We start from the raw sequence: 6,732 nt of genomic DNA, 5'->3' as shown, positions 1-6,732 counted from the left end.
CACCACTGTATGACCCCTTCAGATTAAAAGCACAGAATTGTCCTGACAGAAGTGTTTACCACTGGATATTTGTAAAAAAATAAATTTAAAAATACTGTTTTAACTGAAATCTGATGCCACATCTCTTTGTTTCTGTGTCTCCTTGTGTCGTCCTATCAGAGCCGCCTCTTCTGAGAATAGTTAACTTTACTATGGAGGACACAAACCTCTCGTGCACAGTTCTTCTAGAGTGCAACGCAAACGCTAACCACTCAACCATCTACACCTGGACCACGAGGAACCAAACCACCACTGGCTCCAAACTGCAATACTTCCACACACCACAAGGAGAAAAAAACAATTTCTCTTGTATGATTTCCAACGATGTCCATCATAAATCAGCATTAACGGTGTGGACGTGCAGCAATCAGACTTTGAATAAAGTGACAGGTATGTTTATTAATGGGTCTAATGAATGCTTTGGAGCTAATTTTTCACTTCAAAATGTCAAATTAGATAAGTTGGTAATAAAATATTGATATTGTTTTTCATGAATAATGATAAAAGCCCTCACTGTTATAAAGTTTTACCTCATATTTATGTATATTACCAACCCTATTGTTGTTTTAATATCATTTATATTTTTATTTATGCTCCATTTACCAATAACAGTAAGCCTAAGTCAAAAAGGAAAATGTATTTATAGCACAACATGTTCTGTTTATTTGCTGCCTGCATCAAATGGTCTACGCTAGTGGTTTTCAACCTTTTCAGGCTGCGACCCCCAAAATAAAGGTGCCAGAGACTGGGGACCCCCACTGTACCCATCTGAATTTATCTGAATAATATCCACTGTTATCCAGGAGGTTTATTACTACTTGGGGCATAGTATGTAGTCATCTTAAAGATGTAAATTATTGTTTTAATTATTAAATGGGTTAAAAGTGACAAAAAATTATGGAAAAGGTGGTGAAATGGGATTTGAAAAACCACAGAAATTGGTTAAAAGTTGAAAATTAGAGTGGCCAAAACCGGACAGAAATAGTGGGGAAAAAAGTTTTTTTTATTGGAATATTTAGTTTAAACTGGCAAATAATGGATATAACAAATTGTGAATGTGGTGAAATTGTCAAAAATAAGAATGAAATATGGTGAAAAGTATATAACGCCGATTCTAAAGTTGCATATGATAAAATAAACTTTTTGCAATATTTAGCAACAAACAACATTTAAAAAACATATGTGAATTTTGTGATGTTTTTTTTTTCGTAAAAATATAATGTCAATGTTAAATCTAAATGCTAAATGTTAAATCTAAATGCTAAATGTTAAATCTAAATGCTAAATGTTAAATCTAAATGCTAAATGTTAAATCTAAATGCTAAATCTAAATGTCACGGGTGAAACTAAATATTTAGCTAATATGCAAATTCATAAATCTAATATTTAGCATTTAGATTTAACATTTATATTTAGATTTAACATTGACATATTTTTATGAGAGAAAAAAAATATTACAAATTTCACAAATATTGCTGTAAATCTAGTCACAAGTAACGTTTTGTAAAGTGGTTTGTTGCAAAATGTTTATTTTAGCATGGGCAACTTTACAATCTGTGCCCAATAGAAAAGAGGTTAAAAGTGACAAAAATGGGTCAGCATATGCAACATTAGGTGGGAAATGTGATGGAAATGGTTTATAAGTGCTGAAAATGTCTCAAAAGTGGAAAAAATGTGCAGAAAAGGCATTGAAATTTGATGGAAAAGTGTCAGAAATGGGAGTAATGTAGCAAAAATGTATTAAAAGGAGAAAAAATATGGCAAGAAAAAGTGATGAAAAGAGGTTAAAATACAGCAAGTTTGGTGTAGTTGCACAAAAATGGTCTAAGTATTAGTTTCTTGAAGGCATCTGGAGACCCTAAGGTTTTGTAAACTTTCTGAATACCTGCAGAAAAACAAACATAATGTGTATTTGTATTAATCAGACTTCATCTGTATTCATTGTTGGGCCTTTTTGCTCATTTTTCCATACAGATTGTTGGATTTTAAACTTTATGTTCAAGGCTATTATTATTTTAATGATTTTTTTGCAGGTCCAGTAAATGTTGTCCTTATTGGGAGCGTGACAAGAGGATTTTTACTGCTTGTCATCTTAATCGGAGCGATCTTCTGTTTCCGTTCTATCAGAGGAAAACGTGCTGCTAATAAATGTATGAATCCAGGCCTCACTTTTGACATTTGGTCGTGTTGTTTCATTGTAACTAACAGCTTTATCCATCAGCAGGCAGTGACCAAAACGACGTCTCCGTGTATGCTAGCATCAATGATGCTGAAGTGTGACATGTAAGTCTGTAAATTTCTGTCTTATCCAATGAACTGCGTGTTGTAAAGCTGATTTTGTCATTTTAATGCACCGTTTTAAACTCCAAGGGGTTTATAATAACATTGTTACCAACAGAGTCACGCCTGAGCAGCTGAATGTAAAAGAGCAATAGCTTGTGTATCAATCAATCAATCTTTATTTAGAAAAGCGCTTTTAATACAAAGAACGCAGCTCAAAGTGCAGAGGATTATTTTTTCTACTTTATTTTAATTTCACTATCTTGGTTAGAATAAGTCATATTTTTGGTAATAAATAACAGACCAACCTTCAACCAGTCAGTATGGTTTACACTCTACATTTTTCAGTTTTTTTCTTTCCATATCTTTTCACTAATAAAAAAAAATGAGTCACACTGTAAATTTTTAGTTTGATCGGATGAATAAATTTTTTTTTTAGATATGGCCAATTTAGTGAGTCCCTCAAAATTGGGAAAAAACAAACTGGGTTTGCATCTCAAAATCAAAAACAAGTACTGCAATAAACTAAATTCATTTAACCAAAAGAACCCAAACAGAAAAACCATAAAGCACCAGGGACATGAGGAGTAGAAAATGTACAACGCACCAGCATTCTCACACTGTACGAGCACTCCTTAAATAGTGAGGGTAATCAAGGAGGTGGGCTTCACCTGTAAAAGAACAGAAGAACTGAGAAGAAGAGCTACAGCACAAGGGGCACAACAAACAAGAGGGGACTATAACCCCACACAGGCAGAGATCAGGAAATACCACAAAATAAAACACAATTTGAAACAAAAACAAAAAAAGTACCTGATTGGATTCATCTCAGGTGTGACTTTCCAATTCACCTGCAGCTTGTTTTCATTTTTTGGCCGAGTTTCCTGTGTCTTCTTTTAAACTGATCTTTGACCTTTGTTTGGTATCTGCAGGTCCACACTGTCTACGATGTGCTCCAGCTTGAACGTGATGTCCCTGCCTCGTCCTTTCACAAAGTTCTTTAAAGATCCAGCAGCTCATGATAGAAAAAGTCTCTCTTTTACTGTATATTCTGTAAATAAACATCTATTTTACAAACGCAGGTGAGCGTAATAATAATTTCCTTGTTTTAAAGGCAGATCTCGAGAAGATCTCGATGAGCATCGTGACCTACTGTAGACATGGGCAACTTCCATCACAGCAGGAGCCACAAAAATGTGATTGTGGGGTGGTGTGTAGCTCAGTGGGTTGAGCGCCCGCCCCATGTACAGAGGCTGTAGTTCCTCACCTGCAGCCGATCTAGGTTCGATTCCCGGCCTGGGACCCTTTGCTGCGTGTCATTCCCTGCTCTCTCTGATCCCCTTCTTGTCAAGCAACTGTCATATAAAGGCCACTAGAGCCCAAAAAATCCTTAAAAAAAAAATGTGATTGTATCTGCAATCCGAGGGCCACATTATCAACATTCATATCAGCATTTAGAATAATGACCAATCCATTCATTAATGCAGGAAATAGCAAAGATTGATCTATTTTTTTTGTTGTTGATTTGTATTTTTGGAGTAACTATTTTATGTTATAATTTTAACAATTTATTGGTAATTTTGTGAATTTCTCTTTCATTTTGTGTATTTTGGTTGTCATTTTGTGACAAATCGGGAGAAAGGGATCCACCTGTGACCATAAGCGTGGTTTACAAGGGCAGGGGGAGAAATGCTCCTCCACCTCAAGCCCCCTAGTGGTCAAAATGTTCCTGTTACTTCAGCGACGGTTAAGGTGGGTGCATAAGCATATGTGAAGGCTGGTACTATCTGTACTATCCCTGTACTATCAGGGAATAAAGAACACCACAACAAGAATTATTTGTTTCTGCATTTCTGTATTTTCTTTTTCGCAAACATTTCTGGGGCCTTTTTTCCAAAGCAATGTTGCTTTATATAATGTTGTGATGGGGGGGGGTTAAGGAAAGAGTTTAACATAGATTCCTGCAGACAATGTCCCTTATGGCCTGTTATGGCAATTTTTATATTCATCATCATATCGTCAAATGTATGTTCATGTGTACAATTTGTCATGTTTTAATACATGATGACTCCATTACTCTTTGCACTTTTGAACAGCTGAATCATGTTAGATTAAACAGTACAGATCGTATTGTACTCAGTGCAACACAGAGTCTCTGCTGAAGGCCAAAACTCAAACTCACATGCAGATATACACGAACGCACACACTATCAAGGATAGATAAGAGTGGCGCCCAATCTTCCTCATATTATACACGTCTTCATCATCCTCAAATGTTTCCACTGTTGGGCATCTGACTCCCCCCTTCTCCTCACCTCAGGGTGGAACTTTTCTGTTATCTGTATAAAAGCTTAAGCTGTGAAACTGTTAGTTAGAGTGGGTCTTGCCTTTTTGCTTTGCCACGAGCCTTTTGCCTTTCATTCTTTCAGGATGGAAGCTTCTTTTTTACTCCTTTTTTCTTTAGTTTTATAATAAATCTTTTTTATAAAATCATCAATGCCTCGCCTGGACTCCATCATTCAACCAGAGCAATAAATCATGTCTCCAAATGAGGTCAACCGCAAATTTGCCATAACAGGCCCTTCCATCCTGGGCATCAGCAGCAGGATGAAGGGATGGTCATCCTCAGGAATCAGTTGTACAGCAGGGTGTGGCTCTGCTCTAATAATTGCAATATTATGGAGAACAACACATGCCACAATAATGTCACATGCCCTTGTTGGAGTGACCCTGAGCTTTTTCAGGCACTGGAACCGAGCTTTGAGAATGCCTATGGTATTCTCAACCCGGGCTCTAGTCCTGCTGTGGGCCACATTAAAATGTAGTTGGAGGTCAGGATATGGAGGTATCCATCAAAGTGGCCTGTAATAAGAGGATATACAGAACTTCAATTAAACTGGAGATCAAGAACAGTGCAAGAAACGTTCTTCCTTACCATTCACCAATCTGTTGCTCATCTACACTCCCCATAAATTCTGGAGTCGTGCACAGAGCCAGGCCACTTTGCTTCCACATTGGTGATGAGGTAGGAGGGATCACATATGATCTTCACAGTTCAGAGGATGACATGTTCAATGAATTACAAATACATTTCCATGTGCATGAGTGTGACAGCTGTTGTACCTGGACATTGATGCTGTGAAATGATTTCCTATTCACATTGTCCGCCTCATTTTCTGATGGAGCAATTATGGGAATTTGTGTCCCATCAACACAGCCCAGAACATTTGGGATCCCTGAGAGCACATTAAACTACTCACTCACCTGTGTGGTTGCAGCACAATGCATGTCATTTTAATAATACAGTAAATAATGTGTACATCACTCACCTGCAATCCTGTAGAATTCTGCCTTTATATTAGTCACAGGCTTGTATCCCGGGAACTTGACAAATGAAGGAAGTCGGCGTTTTAATGCCAGAGCAACCTTCCTTATTGATCTACATACAGTTGCTTTTCACAGGTGCTCAGCATCCCCAATATTATACAGGAAGCTACCGTTAGCGAAAAAACGTCAAGCGGCACACAGTATTTGTGTGGATGTGAGGGCACGTCCGCGGTGTGTAATGTTCCTAATGTGTTCTCCCAGAAGATCATCAAGATAAATGAAACTGTTCCCTGAAAACCGGTAGCGTTCCCAAAGATACTCCTCAGGAAAATAAAACATATCCTGTCTTGGCTGGAAAAAGCTCTCGCGGCGTGAAGCATTTCTAATTATTTGAGCTTCTATGTCAATGGGATTAGCAATGAACGGACAATCCATGACTTCACTCTTGTCCAGGTGGGCGGAGCCAGGTAGAAACCCAGGGTTTCTTTGATAAAACGTGCCAGCGACCAGGTTTAGTTCACGGACAATGTTGCCATGGTAACATACTCAGAAGAACATACCTCACGTTTAGGACTGGGATACTCAGAGTTTCCCTCATTTGAGCCTGAATATACTCAGAGTTTGAACTTAACCCGCTTTATTTAATACCCCTCTGATTTAGTTAATGAATCTACTTTTATTTACTAAAACCATAATAAAGCTGTTATTAAGCCACTGATAATCGACATGTAGCTTTTAATGTCTTTTGAACCCGTTTTTACCTTTTTACCATACTTTGTCCCATTTATGTCCCTTTTCCAAAACATTTTACCCTTTTTTTTTTTTCAGATTCTGCCAAATTTCTGTCCATTTTATCAAGTTCTTTTTGACACTTTTATCCAATTTCTGTCCATTTTTTAACCATTTTTTTTGCCACTATTCATCCTAATAAGCTACCTTTTGCCCAATAAATAATGCGTTTCCTTTTTCTTTACAATTTACTTTTTGTTCCACATTTCTGCCTTTTTTGCCACATTTTGTTCATGTAAGCTACCTTTGCCATTACATACCACCTCTTTCCTCTTTTTTCATACATTTATTTTGCCA

General features: G+C 37.2%; 1 long non-coding RNA gene across 1 annotated transcript; it reads left to right on the top strand.

Moving 5' to 3' along the window:
• Nucleotides 1-311: 311 nt before the first annotated feature.
• On the top strand, nucleotides 312-3,338 carry LOC114480054 (uncharacterized). The gene is made up of 4 exons (XR_003676047.1): nucleotides 312-429; nucleotides 2,073-2,189; nucleotides 2,264-2,322; nucleotides 3,252-3,338. It is a non-coding gene; the product is annotated as an uncharacterized LOC114480054 (long non-coding RNA).
• The last annotated feature ends 3,394 nt before the right edge of the window (nucleotides 3,339-6,732 follow it).

Source organism: Gouania willdenowi, chromosome 18 (genome assembly GCF_900634775.1).
Source record: "Gouania willdenowi chromosome 18, fGouWil2.1, whole genome shotgun sequence".
Taxonomy (NCBI): domain Eukaryota; kingdom Metazoa; phylum Chordata; class Actinopteri; order Blenniiformes; family Gobiesocidae; genus Gouania; species Gouania willdenowi.
The sequence above is the reverse complement of the archived record's forward strand: the minus strand, read 5'-3'. Positions and strand labels throughout refer to the sequence as shown.